At 42.0% G+C, this 16,598-nt stretch overlaps 1 pseudogene; it reads right to left on the reverse strand.

Annotated features, from left to right (window-relative positions):
- Positions 1–1,256: 1,256 nt before the first annotated feature.
- LOC147440733 (uncharacterized) lies at positions 1,257–5,240 on the reverse strand (annotated as a pseudogene).
- Positions 5,241–16,598: the final 11,358 nt, after the last annotated feature.

Genomic DNA, 16,598 nt, shown 5'->3' on the forward strand with positions numbered 1-16,598 from the left:
AAGTATCTATGTATGTATTGCATGGCAAGCACTGGAACAAATGACTTGCAGAACATGAGGTTAGAAAATCACCATCGAGAAATAGTGTGAACTTCATCAAAGACTACCCATCGTTGGAAAGGGGGAAATGGGAAAACCACCAGCACACTTGGTGAATGCCTCTCTATAGCCCAGTGATCTCACAACACCCCTATCCCCTAGTAAACACACACCACTCACAATCTGGAAAGAACTATTGACCAAGCCCGAACACGACCGTCCTTGACTGTATATACTCGGTCGCAAAGCATACAATAAACTATCTTGACCTCTGATCCTTGATAGCACCATACACTCACATATGAGCAATCCCAACGCCCTTAGACACCTCAAGATCATTGGCAGACTCAAGTTTACCCACAATCTTTCATCCTCAAGACATATATCACAACCATATAGATAGCACTCACTAACTCAATATATCCGACATACCACAAGACTTTTGTAGCCCTTTGCACACACCTTGCTTGCACAAAAAACCATTCACATACACAACCCACACATAGGCATGAGAGCGAAAGACAATGCTATATGTTTGCTCAAACAATGAGCAGAGGAAGCCTAATTTTCTTAACTTGACATTCTATACAACAATGGATTAAATTGGAAAAAATACCCTCGGCATAGCATACGGAAAGTCTATGGTGAAGTATGGGCGAGAGAGTGTGCATGGATGTGTTCCTCCTTCAGTTTTTTGTGTGGTTTTGTCTGTGCTACCCAAAGAGTCCCTATTGAGTCCTAGTGCTGCTTTTTTCCCTTTGTTGCGATGCCCTACCTCTCTACTAGCTCATAGCCTTGCTCACCTCGATTGTTTCTTTCAACATCACCTTCTTGCCTAGCTATTAAAGCATCACACTCTTGCTAGTACCCCAGCCTGCACCCTCTTGGAGCCTCTCGGATTGTATGGAGCTGACACCTCAGCTCTCCCTCAAAGCGGTGCACCACCTTTTCTTTGCTTATACCCCTCCTTACATGAGCTCCTGTAGATGCTACCCCTGCATGAACTGGCGGCCTCCCTCAACCCACCATGGCCTTGCTTCTCTTCTCCTCCTTGATGGCGCAACCCTGCAGCCTTCTCCTTCTTCTGCTCCTCGTCGATCGTCTGGCGGCCTCTTCCTTCATGCAGGCCGTTGGCGGCTCACCCTCTTGCTCATGGCCTGGCCACTCCCACCTGTGATATGGCCACTACCTGCAGCCCCATGTACTCTCCTGCCACACTGACTCCCCGTCTGTAGCCACCCTCCATGCACTCGATGCCACCCTCTGACGGCTCACCTCCATGGCGCCACCTCCTCCTTGGTTCAACACTTGGCCTTCCCCTCTTCTACATGCACCATCACTTGGCCTCCTCCATGCATTCGGACCCACACACATATGGCGCACTTTCCCTACTCGCGCTGCTCATCTACTGCAGAGAGACAGAAGTTTTTTTTTTTCTTTTAATAGCTCAAAGCTATTCTTTGTTTTAGGCCTTGCTTTGCGATCGGTCCCACCACCCACGTGCCAATCTCCACTCGAAGCTTCATAAGAAGGACCATCTCTCATGCGGCTGATGACATGTTCCCAACCGACTATAACTGAATATTAATCCACTCTTGGAAACATGATTCTCAAAATATCCATTGAGAATAGCATTGTCGCCTTTCTTTCTCACAAACTTGAGTTGTCATAGCCCCAAATCAGAGAGTGGTAAAGCTCCGACAATAGCAAACGAAACTGATAAGCGGTGCCTTTTAATCATTTCTAAGATTCTCCATCTAGTAGGGTTGAAACGGTTGAAACCCACCTTTGACCTCCCAAATGCCACACTTTGCATACATATCCCGACCATGCTTGTTGTACCGTGCATCAAGTAGCTGCTCAAGAGTACCGCCATCAACCTGCTGATTTCCACACACCTGCTATTGGCTTTTTCCTAGGAAAACCAAATCTGGCTGCACCATCATTGGCCACCCCTTTGTTGAGCATTTATGCTCAACCGTAGCATTATTTAGGTAAAATAGTACTGCATAGAGAGAATGATATAAAATAGATATATAGTGGCTATATAGATAGGATAGAGATAGATAGAAAAGAATCTGCTACTGCATCACCCTCCAGGGTCAAATGGAAAGCTCGAAGCTTCCCCAAGCATGATGTATAGTCCACCCGGATCAAACGTAAAGCATTGATTGTGGCCATCCACCTGTAAAACATGCATATCCAAGCCTTCCTTTGCACCTGTAGGCCAATAGACACACCACCCTTCTAACCCTTCATAGCATGGAGCTTTGTCACCCTGCATCCATAAGTCTTCCATCCAACCATAAGCATACTTTCTAACACTTGAAGCACATGTACCATAAGCAATTATCTTGTCATCTGCTACAGAACCCTCCATGGTATAGTCCACTTCAAAAAAACCTCGCCCCACTGACACAAAGACACCTGTAAAGAAACCTCCCATAACACATGTATCCATAGCATACCATAAAATAGCAAGACCCTGCCATTTGCCTCCACCTGCTGCATAGCCAAGCAAACTTGATCACTTTGCAAACCTATATCCAAACCCTCTAAAAATGGCTCCCAGGCCAAATTTTCATACTCAGGAGTATGACTTGCTAGAGCTTCAACCTGTTCATCAAATACCTCATCACCTGCAAGGTTGGTGGCACCTTCCTCTTTGCATGGAGCCTCACTCTCATAGGCTGCACCTGTATCAGCTTCAATAGAGTCATCTGCCGGAGCTAGCTCTCCACGGCTACACACCAACTCTGAAACTTCAAAGTACACCTCTACATGCTCACCAAGGCAAGGGTGCCCCACCCCCTGCATAGACAAATCACTTCGACATACCTCTATTTCTGCTTCCCACTCCTGCAAGTCACCCTCAAAAACCTGCTCTTCAATCAAACTGGATGCACAATCAAACCATACCTATTCCTCCAATAGGGACTCACCATCACATGACATTTGATAGGGCTGCTCGACTGGCATATTCACACAAGGTGAAACACTATATTTCTCTTCGACCTTTAGCTGGCTAGCAGGAAACTCACATACTTTGTTCATCACTTCATCCACATAAAAAATATCATAATGGCTCTAGAACTGACACCTCTTCTTTAAGATCTTCTATCACCTCGTCCTCTTGAGCAAGCAAATTGGGTGGCACTCTGAAAATGCCCCTCTGTATCTTTTCTGACTTGGTTGGCACTTCTTCTAGCTCTTCTACCCTGGCATCAGCTTCACATGCTTTGATCACATTCATATCAATAAAAAAAGGAGCTTTTACCTCTTGATGCTTTTCCATTTGTTTGGGCCTGGGTCCACCGACTGCCATGATTGCCGATTGTAGAAATCCTGCCTCCATCTTCTTCTTCATCTTTCGACTCTTTGCTCTGGCAACATTGACAGCTTCGTCATAAGTCTTTGGATCTTCATAGTCCACTTTCTCACGAACATCGAGATGCAAGCAAGAAAGAAACCTTTCCAGCTTAAATTATCCCGCATTGGTTGCTTGGGTAGCAACCGCAAAATTCCCCCAATAAGCTTCAAATTTATCAACAAAAGCATCAAAATTTTCACTTATGTCTTGCTGCAAACCTTTGATCTTTGCATCTGCTTCTGAAGCCGACCCCACCTTTCGATACCTTTGTAGAAAGTGCTCTCAAAATCCAGTCCAATTCTAGTTGTGTACATCTTCTAAGCCATCCAACCAAACTTTTGCTTTACCTTGCAGCACCAAAGGTAGAGTTTGGAGCTTTGCTTCATCACCTGGAATCTGCAATACTGCCAACATAAAGAGCTCAAAATCTTCAATCCACTTGTCACCATCTTCATCTCCTTTGAACACTGGACCAAACTCCTGCTTCATTTTGATACACGAACACTTTGTTAGGAAGCAATCAGTGGGTCCTTAGTGGGGGCACCACAAGATGGAAAGGGGGAATGGAAAAACCACCAGCACACTTGGTGAATGCCTCTCTATACCCCAGTGATCTCATAGCACCACTATCCCCTAGTAAACACACACCTTGACTCACAATCTGGAAACAACTATTGACCAAGCCCGAACCCGACCAGCCCTGACTGTATGTACTTGGTTGCAAAGCATACAATAAACTATCTCGACCTTTGATCCTTGATAGCACCATACACTCACATATGAGCAATCCCAATGCCCTCAAACACCTCAAGATCATTGGAAGACTCAAGGTTTCCCACAAGCTTCCATCCTCATGACGTATATCACAACCATATACATAGAACTCACTAACTCAATATATCCGACATACCAAAAGACTTTTGTAGCCCTTTGCACAAAAAACCATTCACATACACAACCCGCACATAGGCATGAGAGCGAAAGACAATGTTATATGTTTGCTCAAACAATGAGCAGAGGGAGCCTAATTTTCTTAACTTGACATTCTATACAACAATGGATTACATTGGAAAAAATACCCTCGGCATAGCATACGGAAAGTCTATGGTGAAGTATGGGCGAGAGAGTGTGCATGGATGCGCTCCTCCTTCAATTTTTTGTGTGGTTTTGTCTATGCTACCCAAATAGTTCCTCTTTGAGTCCTAGTGCTGCTTTTTTCCCTCTGTTGCGATGCCCTACCTGTCTACCAGCTCTTAGCCTTGCTCACCTCGATTGGTTCTTGCAACATCACCTTCTTGCCCAGCTATTGAAGCATCACACTCTTGCTAGCACCCCAACGTGCACCCTTTTGGAGCCTCTCAGATTGTATGGAGCTGACACCTCAGCTCTCCCTCAAAGCGGTGCACCACCTTTTCTTTGCTTATACCCCTCCATACATGATCTCTTGTAGATGTTGCCCCTGCATGAACTGGCGGCCTCCCTCAACCCACCATGGCCTTGCTTCTCTTCTCCTCCTTGATGGCGCAACCCTGCAGCCCTCTCCTTCTTCTGCTCCTCGCCGGCCCTCTGGCAGCCTCTTTCTTCATGCAGGCCATTGGCGCCTCACCCTTGCTCACACCCTGGCTACTCCCACCTGTGATATGGCCACTACCTACACCCCACGCCCTCTCCTGCCACCGACTCCCCATCTGGAGCCGCCCTCCATGCACTCAATGCCACCCTCTGATGGCTCCCCTGCATGGTGCCACCTCCTCCCTGGTTCAACACTTGGCCTTCCCCTCTTCTGCATGCGCCATCACCTGACCTCCTCCATGCATTCGGACCCACACATAGATGGCGCACTTTCCCTGCTTGCGCTGCTCGTCTACTGCAGACAGACAGACGTTTTTTTTCTCCTTTTAATAACTCAAAGCTATTCCTTATTTTAGGCCTTGCTTGGCAATAGGTCCCACCACCCGGGCGCTAATCTCCACTCGAAGCTTCATAAAAAGGACCATCTCTCAAGCGGCTGATGACATGTTCCCAACACTGAATATTAATCCACTCTTGGAAACATGATTCTCAAAATATCCATTGAGAATAGCATTGTCGCCTTGCTTTCCCACAAACTTGAGTTGTCATAGCCCCACATTGGAGATTGGAAAAGCTCCGACAGTAGCAAAAAAAATTTGATAAGCGGTGCCTTTTAATCATTTCTAAGATTCTCCATCTAGTAGGGTTGAAGCGGTTGAAACCCACCTTTGACCTCCCAAATGCCACACTTTGCATACATATCCCGACCATGCTTATTGTACCGTGCATCAAGTAGCTGCTCAAGAGTATCGCCTTCAACCTGTTGATTTCAACAAAGTTGCTATTGGCTTTTCCATGGGACAACCAAATATGGCTACACCATCGTCTTCAATGATTTGGGATCTAATTCTAGCAACAGATTTAAAAAATGTACATATATGTTCAATGCATGCAGAGATTATAATCTTGGACAAATTGCTTTGACTCCATCTTGATTATGCATATTCTATCAAGCCAAGTAAACTTGCAGACGAGTGCATAGAAAAATGAAAGGCTTTGCTCTCTCAAATCGGTTTTCATGGCGGTTAAGTGCATCTAAAAAGAGATCCTACTCTTTCAAAAGGAACGGGTGATGTTTTGCAAGATGTTTCAATGGGTGGAGCAAAGTCCATAAGATTTTTGAGCAACCATGACAACAAACAAGTTGTCGCTATGTGGAACTGTCGGGAGGATCTTTGTGTAATAACAACCAATGTCAAAAGTAGACCAGATGTAGCCAACAAACGCATGGAAGGAAGCTCATCAATTTTTTCAAAAGTTTTGAGACAATAAGTTAGCTCTATCACTTATGCAGATGACTTTAAGAAGGAAATAAATCTTTTAATAACTGCTATCACAGATGCTTGGGGAGAAAAGGACATCACATATTACTTGGTGAGTATTTAATTAAAGTCTGGATAGTTTTTTATAATGCATCCTATGAGTTCAACTAACCCTTTTTTTTAGTTTTTAGCATAATCTATACCTGCATGGACCATATTTTGCAAAACAAGGACCCCTTGCAACATGGAATACGCAGGGAATGGAAAAATCTCACTATCAAGTGAGGAAATCGTTTTGTAGATGTACGAGAAAGGGAGGGGGACAAAGATGGAGCAATGCACTAAAAAATTATTCAATTGGTTCTGTAGGAGGCAATTACAAACAGATGAGATCACACAACCATGTTGCTCAACCAGAAATGGAGATTAATGCTTCACTTTGAAACTTTGTACCGAGTCTTTCTAAAAAGATCCAAATTCAAAAAATATATTTTTATGCAAAATATTGTCAATTTTACATCAGTTTTTTATTCTTTTGGTATCACTAGGCATGTCACACCTATATGTCAAAAGCTTTCTTCTTATATAGCCCCTAAGAAGGTTGACATTTGTGTCATCATCTATCGCTACATAGCTAGAGTAGTAAAGAAAGTATCCCGCTCTTGACGCATTGAATCCTACATCATACCCAAATATTCTAAGTGTTTCAGCTCTCTCAAGTAGAATGATCTTGTTTGCATTGATTTGAAGGGGAGTGTATCCCAAAAACCATGACAATATCTTCAAGGCAAATATTGGCAACTCAAGATTTTTAGAATATTGCAAGTGCAAAGCACAGAAGGTGGCACTATCCAATGTAGGCATGTAGTGCATGAGAGAGGAGGCATCCCTTCTTGAAGTGTCCTCTATTGCTTTCCCACTCGATCCTTTAGCTCTCCCAAGAAAATTGTCTTTGTCAAAGAGTTCAATCTACAAAATAAGAAGTAATGAGTAATTAAAACAAACTTGAAAAAAAAGGAAGATTATAGGAAGGGAGATCAAGCTGAAACCGAATCTACTTTATGCAACTCATCCTTGGTAATGACTTTTTCTTGAAGGAGATTGCATGATCCAGTTATCTCTCTTTTGCCAATGTCCTTTTCAACTTCCTTTAACTTAAAGTCTCTGCCAAAAGATTGGATGCCAAGATCAACAAGCTTCTTCTCAAAATCCTCATCTTTGAGACTAGGTTTCTCCTCTTCCACTCTTTTCATGCATAGAGCAAGTGCATCAAGAGCAGGAAGAAATAAGTTATTGGATGTTTGTAGATCAAGTGCCAAAAACTCCTCTTTTGACTCTTCTTCAGTGTCAATGAATTATTTGGCCACCTCAAAATCTTAAAAAATGGTTGCAATACAGTAGTCCTCCTTGATATTAAGCAGACATTGAATATGATGCAGAGGGATATACTCTTTTACATTAATATAGAAGTAGGGGATGTTTGGAATAGTAAGGGAGCCCTCAGATACCTCTACCTCCTCTATGGGCTCATCAATTACAGTACTAGCTTTAAATTGAGCCACATCAAAATTTGAACTCTCCTACTCCTCAGCTACAACATCAATTTCCTCCTCCTCTAGAACTTCACTTTTCTCAAGCTGCAGAATGGTGGAAACATTTCTCTTTGTTCCCTCTTTGTCTGTATCTTTCACTTCATCACCTTTAATGCCTTGCATATCAACTTTAAGGAACTAAAAAGAAAAAAAAAGGTAACTTCATTTGGAACAAGGTTGCAAGGCTTTGAATGTACATGACAAGAAATGGTCGGTGGGCAAACAAAAGAAGTCTTCTTGGAAAATCTTCCTAATCTCCTTGTTACTTTGACTTTGTCAATTGAGTTGGTAGTAAATTGAGCTAGATGACAATAAGTCTTTCCATCCAACACCAAACACTTACCCTCAACTTCCTCTTCAAGCTCTTTGAATTTTTGTGACAAAAAGTCCTTCAATTTTTCTAGCTTAGCTCCAAGATCAAACAAAGGATTGAATATTTCATATGCCTTTGAGTACACTTCCATGTCACTACCATCCATGACAACAACCAAGAGCTTCTCACTTGGGCTCTCCTCCAAAATCTCTTCACGAACTTCAACAATAAGACTCATGTTCTGGTTGAAATATTGGTACCAAACTTGAGACTTGATACCAAACTTCAAACCCAAATGACGCAAAACAAGCCTTAGGAAGACTCTGGAACTATATCCTATCGTGTCATGCAAGAGGTTCAGGGTGTCGAGGCTAGTGAAAAACTAAGACCCGAATGGCGCGATATAGGTATGAAGCAGACTTTGTGAGCACCACCTATCACGTCATGCAGGACTGGAGGGAAAGGAGGATGGGAAAGGAGGGAGAGCAGACTAGACCGATGTGGAGAGCCCCTAGGGATATGTTGCCTTGAGGATGTATACAAGATAGAGAGGATTGGAGTTGAGGTGAGAGGATGAGAGTGATTTGAAGGGGTTAGAGGAGTTGAAAAAATAATATGTAAGAAGCCTTAACGGCACAATTCTCCTTCGACCTAAGTCCTTCAACACCTCCTACTCACACCGTGTGGCCGAAACAAGTGATAAAGCACTAAAAAGGGCTATAAAAGTCGTTTGAGTATGTGTAATCGTGCCATAAAGGATTGTCATAGGGTGTGGGAAGGGAAAGAAAATGGCAAGGGTGAAGCTTATATAGGGGGTCCAAAAATGACCATTTGTGACATGTGTCACCCATGCACACGTGCCCTCCGATGATAACTATACGGACGGTTGGAGGTATAAAAGGTCGATGTCATGTGTTCATTTCTCATCTCTCTCAAACAATTTGGTTGCGTCGTTTCATCCTTCCACCATCCGCCACCCATCACGTTGTTCATCTTCCTCCCATTATGTTTGTAAATTTTCTTCCATGGCACGATGAGGTGTGCTCTTAAGCAGTGAAAGTTCATTCTATCACTTGGTTTGGGCATGTGTACTTCCTTCCAATGCGACACTGCATTGTGATGATTTACCTGCATGATGCAATAAGGTTTGGTTTATAAAGTTGAAAGCAAGTCTTATCACGTTGTTTGGAAAATTTTATATAAAGTGGTTACTTTTTTTCCATCTACCCGCACGACGCGATAGCACATAGTTTGAAACTTGGAAAGCACCTCCTATCGTGTTGTTTGGGTAATTTTATAAAAAGTGACTACTTTCTTCCCATCTACCCTGTTAGGAGCAAGCTAACATGGATACCATTTTTTGGAGTTCTCATTGTAAAACACTTATTATTTTAATAAATTGGGAATATTGTAACTCCTATTTTCTTGGATAAACTGTGTAATTAATGAGCCGGGGCTACAAGCTTCCAGATTGTATCAACCCGTCATACCCATCTTTGGTAGAACTCCCAGATTATTAGTTTTGACCACCAAAAACCTTGGCTAAGGTATAAAAGCCAATTTTTGTAAGTTATTCTTAAGTTTGTATAATGAAATACACAGCATGAGCTAACGAGCTCACTCATCTCCTTCTTGCGCTTCCTACTCCCTCCCTGGTTGTCATATTCAATTGCGTTTGTTGCATTGCAACTGCAGGTAAGAGCACTATGCATTGACGTAAACACATCACAATATTTTGTAGCTTTTGGCGTCACCAACCTGTAGCCTAATTTCATCATAACTAGGAATTTACACTTTCAAATAAAAAACTAAGCATAGGCGGGGTATTGGGGCATCATTGCTAAGCATTTAGATGCATTCTAGGTCAAAAATGACTAGGTCAAAAATCCATTGTTGTTAATAATCGCGATTTTGGAACTTGACCTAAAGTGGGGTTTGAGACCATAAGCATGTGTGCTTAGGTCTTATAAACATGTCCTAGAAGATTCGTTACATTTGGATGTCATTTGATGTTGTAACGGATGTGATTTGTTTGCCGATAAGCGATTGGCTTTTGGTGATTTCAGTCACTTGTAACTTGAGTTAGATGCGAGTTGTTAGTTGTTTTTTGAGACATTTGACAACCTCTTGTAGCCTCTATGCACTAGTCGAGTCATCTTCGTCCCATGGATTGACAATTTAATCGTAATTTTAGCTAATACTACAATAAGATTCTAGAGGAAGTTAAAGGATAACTTCATAAGACTCTCGTATTTTTCCCTAGTTTAGGTCTCTTCGATCCTTGGAATCGGTGCCAAATGTGGGGCGCATGTCTAACCACTCAATCCGACTGGAGAGTAAGCTTAAAAGTTGTCTGAACCAGTTAGTAAGCTCAAGGAAACTTTTAGGAATGTTGAAACCATTGACCTTGAAAACATTACCTTCTTGCTTGGGAGATAACAAAGATGAATCTATAGTGTGTAAGACCACTGAAGTAAAAAGAGCTGAACAGACCCTAGAAGTAGACAACATTCATTCAATCATGTCTACACCCATCCAATGCACTCTTACCTTGGGAGAACTGTTAAAACTCATACCATACTTATGGAATGATCTACACAAAACCCTAGAGAAGGTGGGGATAACGGGGTTAATCTCAAAAAATTTGGGAAAATTAAAAAACGACATGGACAACAAAGAGATTTGATATGTTCCAATGAGCAAAGTCGAAGAGTATCACGCAGGGGAAGAAGGAAACACCACCCTTCTAGTGAAATATAATGACATTGAAACCATGGCAATACTGGATAGTGGAGCAGGCATAGCCATATCCACGAAAGCAGTTTGGGAATCCTGGGGACAACCAGCCATTAGACAAACTCGAATGAAATTGCAATTGGCTGACGGACACATTGAGAGACCATTAGGGTTGCTTGAAAAGGTGATAGTCATTTCCTATGGAATTGAATATCAACACACTTTTGCCATAGTAGACTTTGAGAAAAAAATCAATTATGAAATCATATTGGGAAGACCTTTCATGCGATAGGTGCAGCTTATCCAAAATTGGAGAAACAATTATTTGTACTTGAAGCAAGTGAGATCTATAACAAGAGTAAATCTAAAAGATCACATTTATAGAGATGTCTTGAAAACATACAAGAGTTTGATTTAGTCTCTTTGGTTGAAACTAAGCTCCCATCCTAGTTAAACAAAGACACTCCTATTTGGATGTGTGGAGCATCAGAAAACGGAATCTTAAAATGAGAAGAATGTATTCTAGAAAGGGACTGCACAGACAAAGCCTATGTACCTGAACCCTTTCCAGAGCATTTGTTTGAGCCATTCGAGTGGACTAAAATTTTTGCGACCATGGATGTATGTGAGAATACGTCTATACCTACTCAATTTTGCAATGAGGATGGCTACAACATAATTCCCATCCAAATGATTTCAACCCTCAACATTGAAGACGAAGATGAGGAACCCAAGGACTTGATGAAAGCTCAACAAGTCTTATCAAACCTCTACTACGATGCAACAGATGAGTTAGATGAACACTCAGCTACCTCAGAAGGTTCGGGGTCAGAAAAAGAACATATGAGAGCTAAGCTACTCTTGAAAGGAGGAGAGGAAAAGTTTTTTGACTTTCCCAACCAGAAATCAAGAAGACAAAAATGGTATAGAAGAAAAAGAGACACCAGAAACGTGAAAACACGACCTATGCCATCAGTCTCCAATAGAACACAATTCCTGATGCAGATAGATACAAATGATTGTGTCAAGGACAAAATCACTCGCAAATATCCTTCAAGCAAAAATTTAGAAATGTCTAAAATATCGAGAAAAACAAGGAAGAATACTCAAGCAAACCCACAGGATAAGAAACCACTCATGACCCGAGTTGAGCAGAAAAAGAAATATTAAGAGTTGAAAAAAGCTCTAAAGAAGATATATATGACCGAAATGGAAACCACAAAAGAGGATGGTAAGGATGTAATGAGTGTTCCATCCCATTACAAAAAGTATACTCTCCAAGATTAAAAATCCATAGTCGAACAACCTATTAGGGAACTACAAAAATAGGGTGAGTCCTACGAAGGGCCTGAAAACGGTAAAAAGATAGACCTAGCTAAACCAGGAGAAGAGCCTAGACCTGCTTACATTGCAAATGACCTAACAGAAGAATAAGAAGAGATTTTGCTAAGCTTGCTAAAGGAATACCGAGATATCTTCGCTTGGTCTTACAAGGATCTCAAGAGTGTTGATCCAAAAATCTATCAACATACCATACCCATGAGAGATGATGCGAAACCAAGTAGACAAAGGCCATACAGGTATAATGAAACATTTGCGAGGAAGATAAAAGAAGAGATTGAAAAACTAAATGAAGCCAATTAGGAAATTCTTAGAAGTATGTATGGATGATCTATGTGTACATTTATCAATCTGGACTGATCATTTTGAACACCTCAAAAAGGTATTCAAAAAATGTAGACTTTATAGAATTTGCTTAAATCCTAAAACGTGCACATTCATGGGTAGACAAGGAAAACTTCTTGGACATATAGTGTCTAAAAATGGCATAGCTACTGATATTGAAAAAATTCATGTCATTGTTGAATTGCCTAGACCAACAACAGTCAAGGGGGTACAAGCCTTCATGGGGCATTGTGGATATTACACCGACGGTTCATCTACATGTATGCTATAATTGCAAAACCCATGTATAGCTTGATTACACACTTTGAGTGGACCGAGGCATGTGAAGAATCCTTTATGAAGCTTAAGCAAGCTCTCTCACCTCAGCTCGAATATTAAAAGTACCATATTGGAATAAGATATTCCACATACGTATAGATGCTTCCAATTTTGCTATCGGTTGTATACTAGCTCAACCAGGAGACGAGAAAATTGATTTTCCTATTTCTTATGCTAGCCGACAATTGAACATGGCAAAAAAGAATTATACTACCACCAAAAGGGAAGGATTAGGAATGATCTATGCCGTTAAAAAGTATAGACATTACCTATTAGCCAACAAGTTTGTGTTCTTTGTAGACCACCAAGCTTTGTCAACAAGCCATGCAACACAGGAAGAATAGTGAAATGGTTCATCATTCTTCTGGAATTTGATTTCACTGTGGTTGTAAAAAAGGGCACTACACATCAACGAGCAAATCATTTGTCAAGGATTGTTTCAGGAGAATCACCTAAATGGATAGACGATGATCTACCAGATGCCTATTTATTCTCCGTGGAAATGATACATCGATAGTTGGAAAACATGGTGTCATTGATGACAATAGCTCAAGTGGATTCACAAATACTACTTCCTATTACAATCGAATTAATCGAGCAATTGGCTATGTATCAATTACTAGCTGGTACACTATACAAAAGAAATCAAGATGGAATATTGCTCTTATGCATTAATCCTGAAGAAAAAAAACAGTAGCTAAGTCAAGCACATGTCACCATAGTAGGACTTCACTTTGTGGAGGACCAAACTATGCAACAAATTTTGAGACTTGGAGTATTTTGGCTGACTATGAGGAGTGATGTTCGATCTTTTCTAAAGGATTGTACTCAATGTCAAAAACAAACACCCATACCTCATGTATCATTATTTCAAATGTCACATGTTCCTAAGTGGAGTAACTATCTGTTTACTTACTTATCAAGACGAGCATTTCCTAAGGATATGAGTAAACGCCGTCAAAGAGCAATTGAAATTTAAGCAAGAGACTATGCTCTTATTGGGAACCAATTGTATCGGAGAGGTAAAGATCAACATTTGCGTCTTTGTGCAAATGAAGACAAGTATATTCCGATTATAGAACAAGCACATGCTAGAATAGCTGGAGGTCACTTTTCTAGTGAGACCACCACAAGAGCAATCTTGATGGCAGGCATATGGTGGCCATCACTTTTTGCAAATTGTAAAGAATGAGGATGCAAGAGAGCTACACAAGACAAGCACAAAGCACACAGAGATGGAAAGCTTCTTCTTCTTCTTCACAGAAAAGAGAGTACAAAATGACTAAGTGCTAAAGCTGAAAAGTAGCACATATGTACATGCGGTCACTAAGTGTGAACTCGCTAGAAGCGTACTAGGCTGGCACTATAAGTGTAGTCCAGCTGTAGAATCACTGGCAGAGATCCTCCGTGTCGGTCACCTAACGCGCCAGTGAGTAAATGCCATAAGCAGCCAAGACCCGTAGTGGATGCCAGCTCAAGATGTAGAGCTAGACATCTCAACACTCCCCCTCGAGCTCTGCATGTCGCAGAGTCCAAGCATAGTCCGGAAACGTCGATGCTTCTCAGCTCCGAGGGCCTTGGTAAAGATATCTGCTATCTGCTCCTCTGTGCTGACGTAGACCAAGTCGATGGCTCCCGCCAACACTCGCTCTCGAACGTAGTGGTAATGGACCTCTATGTGTTTGGTCCTGGCATGGAACACTGGGTTCCTAGCCAACTGCATGCTGCTGAGGTTGTCATGATGGATGAAAATCTGCTGGTCCACCTGCACTCCCAAGTCCTCAAGTAATGTGCGTAGCCAAGCTACCTCACACGCCGCAACTACTGCACCTCTGTACTCGGCCTCTGTGCTCGATAAAGCAACCATAGGCTGCTTTTTGCTGCTCCAAGTAACAGAAACACTCCCAAAAGAGAACATGAAGCCACTCGTAGATCTCCTATCAACAATGCTACCTGCCCAATCTGCATCTGTATACCCATACAATGCTAATGGTGCATCTGCTGCATAGAACAATGCGTAGTCAAGAGTACCTTGCACATACCTAAGTGTGCGTCGTACTCCATCCAAATGTGGCTTCCTCGGAAGGTGCATGAACTGACTCTCCAAGCCTACTGTGTAGCTCAAGTCTAGCCTCGTGATAGTCAAGTAGATTAGACTACCCACAATCTTCCTGTACATGTTGACATCCTCAACAACATCACCTTTCTTTGCACTCAGCTTTGCATTCACATCCAAGGGAATAGAAATTGGCTTACAATCAGCCATACCATACTTTGACAACATGTCCAAAGCATATTGTCTCTGTGATAGCCATACACCCTCTGGAGTCCTGATCACTTCAATGCCAAGAAAGTAGCGCAACTCGCCTAAATCTTTCATTTCAAACTCCTGTTTGAGAAGACCCTTCACATGGTCAATCTCCATAGCATTGTCACCGACAATAATAAGGTCATCTACATATATGGTAATGACCACAATCCCCACATCACTCTCACGTACATAAAGTGAATGATCAGCATGAGCTCTCCTAAAACCAATACTGACAAGATACTTGGCAATCCTGTCATACCATGCTCTAGAGCCCTGCTTCAAACCATACAAAGCTTTGAGAAGTCTGCATACATAATCTGGGTAACCTGGATCGACATAACCAGGTGGCTGATCCATATACACTTCCTCTTGCAACTCACCATTCAAGAAGGCATTCTTTACATCCATTTGATGCATAATCCATCCTCTAGATATAGCCACTACTATGACAGCTCTCACAGTCGTCATCTTTGCCATTGGAGCAAAGGTCTCCTCATAGTCTATGCCATACGTCTGTGCATAACCCTTTGTGACCAGACACCCATTTACAGCCAATAGCTTTCTTGCCACTTGGCAATGGCACCAACTCCCATGTGTCGTTTGCTTCCAATGTAGCCATCTCTTCATTCATTGCATCATCCCAATGCACATTTCCAACTACATCCTCAAAACATGTGGGCTCCACATCCTGTATCACCTTAGCCATGTAGGCTTGGTGATGCACTAGACACCCATCATAAGTCAATTTCTGAACTGGATTTCTGACTCTATTAGATCTGCGCGGTCCTGGGTCACTCCTTTGCCCTCTAGCATCTTCTTGTACTTTCCTTACACCAGGTGTCCTGACAGTCGGAATTCCAAATTCCTTATCAAGACTTTTTTCAGAACCATCTGAATCCATGTCTACATGTGAAAAACCTGATGATGCATCAACCATAAAGGGAGGTTCATCAACCTTTTCCTTTCCTTTTCGTGATACATTCCCTGTACCTGTTGGTGGAGTAACCTGCGTATGTAGTCTACCATTCCATGGTTTCTCAACAGAGCCACGAGAAGAGGACTCTTGTGGTCCACTCAAAACCTGTGACTGTGGCCTCACATTTTGTACAACCACATCATCTTTTACATCAGCCCCAATAGTGCCATGTGCATTACTGTACCAGCTGCTCATCTCATCAAAGACTACATCTCTGCTCACTCGTAATTCTTGTGTAGTAGGATTGTAGCACCTGTACCCCTTTTGTTCAAGGGAATATCCCACAAGAATACATTTCTTTGCTTTAGGATCCAATTTCCTACGCATCTCATCTGGTACATGCACGTAAGCTATGCAGCCAAACACTTTCAAGTGTGCCAAATCAGGCTTTGTACCTGTAAAATTTTCCTCAGGTGTTACATC

This window comes from Adiantum capillus-veneris, chromosome 15 (assembly GCF_014529385.1).
Source record: "Adiantum capillus-veneris isolate H3 chromosome 15, ASM1452938v2, whole genome shotgun sequence".
Taxonomy (NCBI): domain Eukaryota; kingdom Viridiplantae; phylum Streptophyta; class Polypodiopsida; order Polypodiales; family Pteridaceae; genus Adiantum; species Adiantum capillus-veneris.